Source organism: Parambassis ranga, chromosome 19 (genome assembly GCF_900634625.1).
Source record: "Parambassis ranga chromosome 19, fParRan2.1, whole genome shotgun sequence".
Taxonomy (NCBI): domain Eukaryota; kingdom Metazoa; phylum Chordata; class Actinopteri; family Ambassidae; genus Parambassis; species Parambassis ranga.
The window spans coordinates 1,560,249-1,573,627 of NC_041039.1; the positions used below are offsets into that span (position 1 = coordinate 1,560,249).

The 13,379-nt window shown below is 44.7% G+C and overlaps 1 long non-coding RNA gene across 2 annotated transcripts; it reads left to right on the top strand.

The window, feature by feature from the left end:
- The first annotated feature begins 3,814 nt into the window (after positions 1–3,814).
- Positions 3,815–5,087, top strand: LOC114452377 (uncharacterized). Of its 2 annotated transcripts, XR_003672255.1 has the most exons (4): positions 3,815–3,879; positions 4,286–4,478; positions 4,575–4,730; positions 4,883–5,087. It is a non-coding gene; the product is annotated as an uncharacterized LOC114452377 (long non-coding RNA). The 2 variants fall into 2 exon arrangements; XR_003672254.1 differs by having other exon boundaries at positions 4,286–4,730.
- Positions 5,088–13,379: the final 8,292 nt, after the last annotated feature.

The following is a 13,379-nucleotide window of genomic DNA, read 5'->3' on the forward strand; positions in this document are numbered from 1 at the left end:
TGAGTGGACACGGCGAATTTCAGCTCAATCCGATGACGTATGCGAGGCGTGAAAAGTTTGGCAGCAGGGTCACACATCGCCAAAAATGGCCACAAACCTTCAAATGGCGGACTTCCTGTTGGGTTTAGAGGGGGGGTCCAAGAGACTTTTTTGTGCGTCTTGAGGTGATACATATGTGTGCCAATTTTCATAATCCTGTGTCAAACCGGCCAGAGGGGCTACGCGTTGGGGGCGCTATAGAGCCATTTTTATATGTGCATTTCAAAAGTCAGCAAATTTCAAAATTTTTCGGGCGAATGAATTTTTCTACCAAGTTTGGTGAGTTTTTGGGCATGTTAAGGCCTCCAAAAATGCGATCTCGGAGGGGGAAAAAAAAAAAAAAAAAAAAAAATAATTAAAGCTGCAAGCAGCATTGCGGGCCCTCGCGCACCTTGCGATCCGCGGGGTCATCGCAGTCTTCTCTCTTATGCTCTTGTCTCCTATACTCTCCTGTGCTATGCTCTCCTCCTCTCATTTCCACAGATATACAACAAACACATGTTTACAACCAAACTTTCCTGCTACCAGTAGGTGGCGCTATGACCGTATCATCCTATTAGCATATATATCTGTTTAGACTCGGCTCCATGGCAGTACTGTAAGATTTTGTCCACATTGCATAAAGTATATGGGTAGTACTGCATAAAACACAGCGAGTTCCTTTGTAATGGCGAACGGTCAACTTTGAGGCCACTCCCCCACCACACGGTAATACTTTTGAAAGAGTTTTGGAATGCGTCTATTCCCTATGGTGTCCCGAGTGGACACAGTGAATTTCAGCTCAATTGCATGAAGTATGCGAGGCATGAAAAGTTTTATAGCAGGGTCAGAAAACGGTAAAAATTACAAAAAAAAAATCAGAATGGTGGACTTCCTGTTGGTTTTGGAGGGGGGGTCCAAGAGACTTTTTTGTGCGTCTTGGGGTGATACACATGTGTGCTAATTCTCATGATCCTGTGTCAAACTGGCCAGCGGGGCTACGCGTTAGGGCAATAAATACAGTGAGTTCCTTTGTAATGGCGAATGGTCAACTTTGAGGCCACGCCCCCGCCACACCGTCAGACTTTTGTAAGAGTTTTGGAATGCGTCTATTCCCTATGGTGTCCTGAGTGGACACGGCGAATTTCAGCTCAATCCGTTGAAGTATGCGAGGCGTGAAAAGTTTGGCAGCAGGGTCACACATCGCCAAAAATGGGCACAAAAGGTAAAATGGCGGACTTCCTGTTGGGTTTGGAGGGGGGGTCCAAGAGACTTTTTTGTGCGTCTTGAGGTGATACATATGTGTGCCAATTTTCATAATCCTGTGTCAAACTGGCCAGAGGGGCTACACGTTGGGGGCGCTATAGAGTCATTTTCCTATGTGCGTTTCAAACGTCAGCAAATTTCAAAATTTTTCGGGCGAATGAATTTTTCTACCAAGTTTGGTGAGTTTTTGGGCATGTTAAGGCCCCCAAAAATGCGATCTAAGGGGGGGAAAGAAAAAAAAAAAAAATTAAAGCTGCAAGCAGCATTGTGGGCCCTCGCGCACCTTGCGATCCGCGGGGTCATCGCAGTCTTCTCTCCTATGCTCTCGTCTCCTATACTCTCCTGTCCTATGCTCTCCTCCTCTCATTTCCACAAATATACAACAAACACATGTTTACAACCAAACTTTCCTGCTACCAGTAGGTGGCGCTATGACCGTATCATCCTATTAGCATATATATCTGTTCAGACTCGGGTCCATAGCAGTACAGTAAGATTTTGTCCACATTGCATAAAGTATATGGGTAGTACTGCATAAAACACAGCGAGTTCCTTTGTAATGGCGAATGGTCAACTTTGAGGCCACTCCCCCGCCACACGGTAATACTTTTGAAAGTGTTTTGGAATGCGTCTATTCCCTATGGTGTCCAAAGTTGACACAGTGAGTTTTAGCTTGATTGGATGAAGTATGTGAGGCTTGAAAAGTTTTGTAGCAGGGTCACAAATCGCCAAAAATTAACAGAAATTTCAAAATCGTGAACTTCCTGTTGGGTTTGGAGGGGGGGTCCAAGAGACTTTTTTGTGCGTCTTGGGGTGATACACGTGTGTGCAAATTTTCATGATCCTGTGTCAAACTGGCCAGCGGGGCTACGCGTTAGGGCAAAAAATACAGGGAGTTCCTTTGTAATGGCGAATGGTCGACTTTGAGGCCACTCCCCCACCACACAGTAATACTTTTGAAAGAGTTTTGGAATGCGTCTATTCCCTATGGTGTCCTGAGTGGACACAGTGAATTTCAGCTCAATTGCATGAAGTATGTGAGGCGTGAAAAGTTTTGAAGCAGGGTCACAAATAGGCACAAAATGGCCACAAAAGTCAAAATGGCGGACTTCCTGTTGGGTTTGGAGGGGGGGTCCAAGAGACTTTTTTGTGCGTCTTGGGGTGATACACATGTGTGCTAATTTTCATGATCCTGTGTCAAACTGGCCAGCGGGGCTACGCTTTAGGGCAAAAAATACAGGGAGTTCCTTTGTAATGGCGAATGGTCAACTTTGAGGCCACGCCCCCGCCACACCGTCAGACTTTTGTAAGAGTTTTGGAATGCGTCTATTCCCTATGGTGTCCTGAGTGGACACAGTGAGTTTTAGCTCATTTGGATGAAGTATGCGAGGCGTGAAAAGTTTTGCAGCAGGGTCACAAATCGCCAAAAATTAACAGAAATTTCAAAATGGCGGACTTCCTGTTGGGTTTGGAGGGGGGGTCCAAGAGACTTTTTTGTGCATCTTGGGGTGATACACATGTGTGCCAATTTTCGTGACCCTACTCAAAACAGGCCACAGGGGCAGGCAGAAAAACCTATGAAAACACAACATTTTGTGTAGCCAGTAGGTGGCGCTCTGTCAAAGCCTCAATATTGTTGTATAGATGTGTTTAGGGTCAGACTCTGATCATACATGTGACATTTCGTACAGATCGGACAGAAAACGAAGAAGTTATAGAGACTTTCTGTGTCCTCAGAAATGGTCAAACTTTGAGGCCACGCCCCGGCCACACCGTCAGACTTTTGTAAGAGTTTTGGAATGCGTCTATTCTCTATGGTGTCCTGAGTGGACACGGCGAATTTCAGCTCAATCCGTTGAAGTATGCGAGGCGTGAAAAGTTTGGCAGCAGGGTCACACATCGCCAAAAATGGCCACAAACCTTCAAATGGCGGACTTCCTGTTGGGTTTGGAGGGGGGGTCCAAGAGACTTTTTTGTGCGTCTTGAGGTGATACATATGTGTGCCAATTTTCATAATCCTGTGTCAAACCGGCCAGAGGGGCTACGCGTTGGGGGCGCTATAGAGCCATTTTTATATGTGCATTTCAAAAGTCAGCAAATTTCAAAATTTTTCGGGCGAATGAATTTTTCTACCAAGTTTGGTGAGTTTTTGGGCATGTTAAGGCCTCCAAAAATGCGATCTCGGAGGGGGAAAAAAAAAAAAATAATAATCCTAAGGGTTTCAATAGGGCTCTTGCACCATTCGGTGCTCGGGCCCTAATAATAATCCTAAGGGTTTCAATAGGGCTCTTGCACCATTCGGTGCTCGGGCCCTAATAATCCTAAGGGTTTCAATAGGGCTCTTGCACCATTCGGTGCTCGGGCCCTAATTAACCTCTTAGGGCCTAGTGGCCACATACGTGGACAGCACTTTTTTGCTCTTATGTCCACAATGGTTTTCGCTGCTGAACTGGGAATAGTATGGACATGTAGGTGGTCACCTACACTGCCATCCGGTGGTGTCAAACGAGTATAACACACTACGGAAAAAATTCAAAATGGCAGCGAACACAAGGGAATTTTCAGGTGGCAGCTCTATACACAAACATCAACCAGGTAAGAAGTGCTGTCATATTTTATGGCTTATTCTGATTTATTTAGTTCTATAAGCGTTGTATATTTGTCATGAAATGCAAATTTGAAAAAAAAAGTGTAAAAATAATGAATTAGTATGTCGTTAAACATAACGTACACGTATGTGTACGTATGGACTGAAGCTCGTCGAAACAGCTGATATGCTGATAATCACGCACACGTGTAAAATTAGAAAAACGCTATCTTTGCTGCAGCTAAAGAGCGGTACATTGTCCCAATGAAATAAATAACAATTAAATCATTAAATACATACCTATATACTTAAATTAGTTGGGTTGAAAGTGTTAGTAAAAATGTAATATTCTAGTAAAAATGTGCACGTGTAAGCTGGCTAATAAGCAATACATTGTCATGTTTTTATTTCCAGACCGTTTTTCTGTGCAAAGAGCATTGGCTACTTGGATTAATTGATGGAAACAACCTGGATGGGAATTACCACCCATCATCAGAGGAGCAAAGCAGCAGTGAGGATGAGGGTGACAGTAGTGATGAGGAGGACCCCATTCCTGAGCCCACTGAGCACAGCAGGGGACGTAAACGTCTCCATGGTGCAGATAATGGTTAGAGTAGACCCAATATATATTTATTTATTTTATTCAGTTAGGGCTATGTGAAGGATTGGAAGCAAAATCCTTATTTTCAATACTTGTTGACAGGTATAGGGACAGGGACAGATACAGGTTTATCCTGCACTCCCAGACGGTGCCGTCGAACTCAAGAGATAAAGGCTGATAGCTCAGAAGATGACTTAGAAGAGCCAACACCAGGACCAAGCCAAACCAACAAAAAGGAAAAGCGAGAGTCTAAACAAGGTTATTGTTATTATTTTTGCCATGCCTTGATGGTAACGCTTTACATTTCATACAAATATCCACACAAACGTATATTATGCACCAATAAACCCGTTGCTTACATGGGTCAACTTCCTGCAATAAATTCTGTTTTTGTTGTGATTCTTGTGCAGGACATGGAATACGATGGAAGGCTTCTCCATTGATGCCAGACCTTGCAGAGTATCAGCATCAGGACGATGCAATGTTGAAAAAATGTGATGATGCAATGTTGTTTTTACTCTAATATTTAAGAGTATGTGTTATTTACCTTCATTTTATCTTAGTTTTATCTTATTTCATGTTAATTATTATATGTTCTTTGTATGCACCAATCACTAAGGCAAATTCCTAGTAATGTGAATCCCCTTCACTTACACGGCAATAAACACGATTCTGATACCGATTCTGATTGTGATTTTGATTATTAATACATGCAAAGCAGTCAGGAAAAAACTCTGCTGTATTCAAGGTAAAAAAAAGAGTTTTTCACTCTATTACACAAAGGTGACGTTATCGTTTTTTATGGAAGTTCGGAACCAGAGTCCACATATGTGGACATCGTTTTTCTCCAAAAGTACATCATATCAAAAGATGATGCTTAGTTTTTATTCTAATTAGGTTCCAATTAGCCCAAATAGCAAAGAAAAATAAAAAATACATGTAATAAAACAGCTTGGGCCTTAGGAGGTTAAAGCTGCAAGCAGCATTGCGGGCCCTCGCGCACCTTGCGATCCGCGGGGTCATCGCAGTCTTCTCTCCTATGCTCTTGTCTCCTATACTCTCCTGTCCTATGCTCTCCTCTTATTTCCACAGAGATACAACGAACACATGTTTACAACCAAACTTTCCTGCTACCAGTAGGTGGCGCTATGACCGTATCATCCTATTAGCATATATATCTGTTCAGACTCAGGTCCATAGCAGTACTGTAAGATTTTGTCCACATTGCATAAAGTATATGGGTAGTACTGCATAAAACACAGCGAGTTCCTTTGTAATGGCGAACGGTCAACTTTGAGGCCACTCCCCTGCCACACGGTAATACTTTTGAAAGAGTTTTGGAATGCATCTATTCCCTATGGTGTCCTGAGGACACAGTGAATTTCAGCTCAATTGCATGAAGTATGTGAGGCGTGAAAAGTTTTGAAGCAGGGTCAAAAATAGGCAAAAAATTGCCACAAAAGTCAAAATGGCGGACTTCCTGTTGGGTTTGGAGGCGGGGTCCAAGAGACTTTTTTGTGCGTCTTGGGGTGATACACATGTGTGCTAATTTTCATGAACCTGTGTCAAACTGGCCAGCGGGGCTACGCATTAGGGTAATAAATACAGTGAGTTCCTTTGTAATGGCGAATGGTCAAGTTTGAGGCCACGCCCCCGCCACACCGTCAGACTTTTGTAAGAGTTTTTGAATGCGTCTATTCCCTATGGTGTCCTGAGTGGACACAGTGAGTTTTAGCTCATTTGGAGGAAGTATGCGAGGCGTGAAAAGTTTTGTAGGAGGGTCACAAATCGCCAAAAATTACCAGAAATTTCAAAATTGCGGACTTCCTGTTGGGTTTGGAGGGGGGGTCCAAGAGACTTTTTTGTGCATCTTGGGGTGATACACATGTGTACCAATTTTCATGACCCTACTCAAAACAGGCCAGGGGGGCAGGCAGAAAAACCGATGAAAACACAACATTTTGTGTAGCCAGTAGGTGGCGCTCTGTCAAAGCCTCAATATTGTTGTATAGATGTGTTTAGGGTCAGACTCTGATCATACATGTGACATTTCGTACAGATCGGACAGAAAACGAAGAAGTTATAGAGACTTTCTGTGTCCTCAGAAATGGTCAAACTTTGAGGCCACGCCCCGGCCACACCGTCAGACTTTTGTAAGAGTTTTGGAATGCGTCTATTCCCTATGGTGTCCTGAGTGGACACGGCGAATTTCAGCTCAATCCGTTGAAGTATGCGAGGCGTGAAAAGTTTGGCAGCAGGGTCACACATCGCCAAAAATGGCCACAAACCTTCAAATGGCGGACTTCCTGTTGGGTTTGGAGGGGGGGTCCAAGAGACTTTTTTGTGCGTCTTGAGGTGATACATATGTGTGCCAATTTTCATAATCCTGTGTCAAACCGGCCAGAGGGGCTACGCGTTGGGGGCGCTATAGAGCCATTTTTATATGTGCATTTCAAAAGTCAGCAAATTTCAAAATTTTTCGGGCGAATGAATTTTTCTACCAAGTTTGGTGAGTTTTTGGGCATGTTAAGGCCCCCAAAAATGCGATCTCGGAGGGGGAAAAAAAAAAATAATTAAAGCTGCAAGCAGCATTGCGGGCCCTCGCGCACCTTGCGATCCGCAGGGTCATCGCAGTCTTCTGTCCTATGCTCTCGTCTCCTATACTCTCCTGTGCTATGCTCTCCTCTTATTTCCACAGAGATACAACGAACACATGTTTACAACCAAACTTTCCTGCTACCAGTAGGTGGCGCTATGACCGTATCATCCTATTAGCATATATATCTGTTTAGACTCGGCTCCATGGCAGTACTGTAAGATTTTGTCCACATTGCATAAAGTATATGGGTTGTACTGCATAAAACACAGCGAGTTCCTTTGTAATGGCGAATGGTCAACTTTGAGGCCACTCCCCCACCACACGGTAATACTTTTGAAAGAGTTTTGGAATGCGTCTATTCCCTATGGTGTCCTGAGTGGACACAGTGAATTTCAGCTGAATTGCATGAAGTATGCGAGGCACGAAAAGTTTTATAGCAGGGTCAGAAAACGGTAAAAATTTCAAAAAAAAGTCAAAATGGTGGACTTCCTGTTGGGTTTGGAGGGGGGGTCCAAGAGACTTTTTTGTGCGACTTGGGGTGATACACGTGTGCTAATTCTTGTGATCCTGTGTCAAACTGGCCAGCGGGGCTACGCATTAGGGCAATAAATACAGTGACTTCCTTTGTAATGGCGAATGGTCAACTTTGAGGCCACGCCCCCGCCACACCGTCAGACTTTTGTAAGAGTTTTGGAATGCGTCTATTCCCTATGGTGTCCTGAGTGGACACAGTGAGTTTTAGCTCATTTGGATGAAGTATGCGAGGCGTGAAAAGTTTTGCAGCAGGGTCACAAATCGCCAAAAATTAACAGAAATTGCAAAATGGCGGACTTCCTGTTGGGTTTGGAGGGGGGGTCCAAGAGACTTTTTTGTGCATCTTGGGGTGATACACATGTGTGCCAATTTTCGTGACCCTACTCAAAACAGGCCACAGGGGCAGGCAGAAAAACCTATGAAAACACAACATTTTGTGTAGCCAGTAGGTGGCGCTCTGTCAAAGCCTCAATATTGTTGTATAGATGTGTTTAGGGTCAGACTCTGATCATACATGTGACATTTCGTACAGATCGGACAGAAAACGAAGAAGTTATAGAGACTTTCTGTGTCCTCAGAAATGGTCAAACTTTGAGGCCACGCCCCGGCCACACCGTCAGACTTTTGTAAGAGTTTTGGAATGCGTCTATTCCCTATGGTGTCCTGAGTGGACACGGCGAATTTCAGCTCAATCCGTTGAAGTATGCGAGGCGTGAAAAGTTTGGCAGCAGGGTCACACATCGCCAAAAATGGCCACAAACCTTCAAATGGCGGACTTCCTGTTGGGTTTGGAGGGGGGGTCCAAGAGACTTTTTTGTGCGTCTTGAGGTGATACATATGTGTGCCAATTTTTATAATCCTGTGTCAAACCGGCCAGAGGGGCTACGCGTTGGGGGCGCTATAGAGCCATTTTTATATGTGCATTTCAAAAGTCAGCAAATTTCAAAATTTTTCGGGCGAATGAATTTTTCTACCAAGTTTGGTGAGTTTTTGGGCATGTTAAGGCCTCCAAAAATGCGATCTCGGAGGGGGAAAAAAAAAAAAAAATAATAATCCTAAGGGTTTCAATAGGGCTCTTGCACCATTCGGTGCTCGGGCCCTAATAATCCTAAGGGTTTCAATAGGGCTCTTGCACCATTCGGTGCTCGGGCCCTAATAATAATCCTAAGGGTTTCAATAGGGCTCTTGCACCATTCGGTGCTCGGGCCCTAATTAAAGCTGCAAGCAGCATTGCGGGCCCTCGCGCACCTTGCGATCCGCGGGGCTATTGCTGTCTTCTCTCCTATGCTCTTGTCTCCTATACTCTCCTGTCCTATGCTCTCTTTTCCTGTCATTTGCAGAGATGTACAACAAACACATGTTTACAACCAAACTTTCCTTCTACCAGTAGGTGGCGCTATGACCGTATCATCCTATTAGCATATATGTCTGTTCAGACTCGGGTCCATAGCAGTAGTGTAAGATTTTGTCCACATTGCATGAAGTATATGGGTAGTACAGCATAAAATAGAGCGAGTTCCTGTGTAATGGTGACTGGTCAACTTTGAGGCCACGCCCCCACTACACTGTAATACTTTTGAAAGAATTTTGGTATGCGTCTATTCCCTATGGTGTCCTGAGTGGACACAGTGAATTTCAGCTCAATTGCATGAAGTATGTGAGGCGTGAAAAGTTTTGAAGCAGGGTCACAAATAGGCAAAAAATGGCCACAAAAGTCAAAATGGCGGACTTCCTGTTGGGTTTGGAGGGGGGGTCCAAGAGACTGTTTTGTGCGTCTTGGGGTGATACACATGTGTGCTAATTTTCATGATCCTGTGTCAAATTGGCCAGCGGGGCTACGCGTTAGGACAAAAAATACAGGGAGTTCATTTGTATTGGCGAATGGTCAACTTTGAGGCCACGCCCCCACCACACCGTAAGACTTTTGTAAGAGTTTTGGAATGCGTCTATTCCCTATGGTGTCCTGAGTGGACACGGCGAATTTCAGCTCAATCCATTGAAGTATGCGAGGCGTGAAAAGTTTGGCAGCAGGGTCACACATCGCCAAAAATGGCCACAAACCTTCAAATGGCGGACTTCCTGTTGGGTTTGGAGGGGGGGTCCAAGAGACTTTTTTGTGCGTCTTGAGATGATACATATGTGTGCCAATTTTCATAATCCTGTGTCAAACCGGCCAGAGGGGCTACGCGTTGGGGGCGCTATAGAGCCATTTTTATATGTGCATTTCAAAAGTCAGCAAATTTCAAAATTTTTCGGGCGAATGAATTTTTCTACCAAGTTTGGTGAGTTTTTGGGCATGTTAAGGCCTCCAAAAATGCGATCTCGGAGGGGGAAAAAAAAAATAATAATCCTAAGGGTTTCAATAGGGCTCTTGCACCATTCGGTGCTCGGGCCCTAATAATAATCCTAAGGGTTTCAATAGGGCTCTTGCACCATTCGGTGCTCGGGCCCTAAAAATGAAAAATTAAAGCTGCAAGCAGCATTGCGGGCCCTCGCGCACCTTGCAATCCGCGGGGTCATCGCAGTCTTCTCTCCTATGCTCTCGTCTCCTATACTCTCCTGTGCTATGCTCTCCTCCTCTCATTTCCACAGATATACAACAAACACATGTTTACAACCAAACTTTCCTGCTACCAGTAGGTGGCGCTATGACCGTATCATCCTATTAGCATATATATCTGTTTAGACTCGGCTCCATGGCAGTACTGTAAGATTTTGTCCACATTGCATAAAGTATATGGGTAGTACTGCATAAAACACAGCGAGTTCCTTTGTAGTGGCGAATGGTCAACTTTGAGGCCACTCCCCCGCCACACGGTAATACTTTTGAAAGAGTTTTGGAATGCGTCTATTCCCTATGGTGTCCTGAGTGGACACAGTGAATTTCAGCTCAATTGCATGAAGTATGTGAGGCGTGAAAAGTTTTGAAGCAGGGTCACAAATAGGCAAAAAATGGCCACAAAAGTCAAAATGGTGGACTTCCTGTTGGGTTTGGAGGGGGGGTCCAAGAGAGTTTTTCGTGCGTCTTGGGGTGATACGCATGTGTGCTAATTCTCATGATCCTGTGTCAATCTGGCCAGCGGGGCTACGCATTAGGGCAATAAATACAGTGAGTTCCTTTGTAATGGCGAATGGTCAAGTTTGAGGCCACGCCCCCGCCACACTGTCAGACTTTTGTAAGAGTTTTTGAATGCGTCTATTCCCTATGGTGTCCTGAGTGGACACAGTGAGTTTTAGCTCATTTGGAGGAAGTATGCGAGGCGTGAAAAGTTTTGTAGGAGGGTCACAAATCGCCAAAAATTAACAGAAATTTCAAAATTGCGGACTTCCTGTTGGGTTTGGAGGGGGGGTCCAAGAGACTTTTTTGTGCATCTTGGGGTGATACACATGTGTACCAATTTTCATGACCCTACTCAAAACAGGCCAGGGGGGCAGGCAGAAAAACCTATGAAAACACAACATTTTGTGTAGCCAGTAGGTGGCGCTCTGTCAAAGCCTCAATATTGTTGTATAGATGTGTTTAGGGTCAGACTCTGATCATACATGTGACATTTCGTACAGATCGGACAGAAAACGAAGAAGTTATAGAGACTTTCTGTGTCCTCAGAAATGGTCAAACTTTGAGGCCACGCCCCGGCCACACCGTAAGACTTTTGTAAGAGTTTTGGAATGCGTCTATTCCCTATGGTGTCCTGAGTGGACATGGCGAATTTCAGCTCAATCCGTTGAAGTATGCGAGGCGTGAAAAGTTTGGCAGCAGGGTCACACATCGCCAAAAATGGCCACAAACCTTCAAATGGCGGACTTCCTGTTGGGTTTGGAGGGGGGGTCCAAGAGACTTTTTTGTGCGTCTTGAGGTGATACATATGTGTGCCAATTTTCATAATCCTGTGTCAAACCGGCCAGAGGGGCTACGCGTTGGGGGCGCTATAGAGCCATTTTTATATGTGCATTTCAAAAGTCAGCAAATTTCAAAATTTTTCGAGCGAATGAATTTTTCTACCAAGTTTGGTGAGTTTTTGGGCATGTTAAGGCCTCCAAAAATGCGATCTCGGAGGGGGAAAAAAAAAAAAAAAAAAAAAAAATAATAATCCTAAGGGTTTCAATAGGGCTCTTGCACCATTCGGTGCTCGGGCCCTAATAATAATCCTAAGGGTTTCAATAGGGCTCTTGCACCATTCGGTGCTCGGGCCCTAATAATAATCCTAAGGGTTTCAATAGGGCTCTTGCACCATTCGGTGCTCGGGCCCTAAAAATGAAAAATTAAAGCTGCAAGCAGCATTGCGGGCCCTCGCGCACCTTGCAATCCGCGGGGTCATCGCAGTCTTCTCTCCTATGCTCTCGTCTCCTATACTCTCCTGTGCTATGCTCTCCTCCTCTCATTTCCACAGATATACAACTAACACATGTTTACAACCAAACTTTCCTGCTACCAGTAGGTGGCGCTATGACCGTATCATCCTATTAGCATATATATCTGTTTAGACTCGGCTCCATGGCAGTACTGTAAGATTTTGTCCACATTGCATAAAGTATATGGGTAGTACTGCATAAAACACAGCGAGTTCCTTTGTAATGGCGAATGGTCAACTTTGAGGCCACTCCCCCACCACACGGTAATACTTTTGAAAGAGTTTTGGAATGCGTCTATTCCCTATGGTGTCCTGAGTGGACACAGTGAATTTCAGCTCAATTGCATGAAGTATGTGAGGCAGTGAAAAGTTTTGATAGCAGGGTCACAAATACGGCACAAAATGGCCACAAAAAGTCAAAATGGCTGGACTTCCTGTTGGGTTTGGAGGGGGGGTCCAAGAGACTTTTTTGTGCGTCTTGGGGTGATACACAGTGTGTGCTAATTCTCATGATCCTGTGTCAAACTGGCCAGCGGGGCTACGCATTAGGGCAATAAATACAGTGAGTTCCTTTGTAATGGCGAATGGTCAACTTTGAGGCCACGCCCCCGCCACACCGTCAGACTTTTGTAAGAGTTTTGGAATGCGTCTATTCCCTATGGTGTCCTGAGTGGACACAGTGAGTTTTAGCTCATTTGGATGAAGTATGCGAGGCATGAAAAGTTTTGTAGGAGGGTCACAAATCGCCAAAAATTAACAGAAATTTCAAAATTGCGGACTTCCTGTTGGGTTTGGAGGGGGGGTCCAAGAGACTTTTTTGTGCATCTTGGGGTGATACACATGTGTACCAATTTTCATGCCCCTACTCAAAACAGGCCAGGGGGGCAGGCAGAAAAACCTATGAAAACACAACATTTTGTGTAGCCAGTAGGTGGCGCTCTGTCAAAGCCTCAATATTGTTGTATAGATGTGTTTAGGGTCAGACTCTGATCATACATGTGACATTTCGTACAGATCGGACAGAAAACGAAGAAGTTATAGAGAGCTTTCTGTGTCCTCAGAAATGGTCAAACTTTGAGGCCACGCCCCGGCCACACCGTCAGACTTTTGTAAGAGTTTTGGAATGCGTCTATTCCCTATGGTGTCCTGAGTGGACACGGCGAATTTCAGCTCAATCCGTTGAAGTATGCGAGGCATGAAAAGTTTGGCAGCAGGGTCACACATCGCCAAAAATGGCCACAAACCTTCAAATGGCGGACTTCCTGTTGGGTTTGGAGGGGGGGTCCAAGAGACTTTTTTGTGCGTCTTGAGGTGATACATATGTGTGCCAATTTTCATAATCCTGTGTCAAACCGGCCAGAGGGGCTACGCGTTGGGGGCGCTATAGAGCCATTTTTCTATGTGCATTTCAAAAGTCAGTAA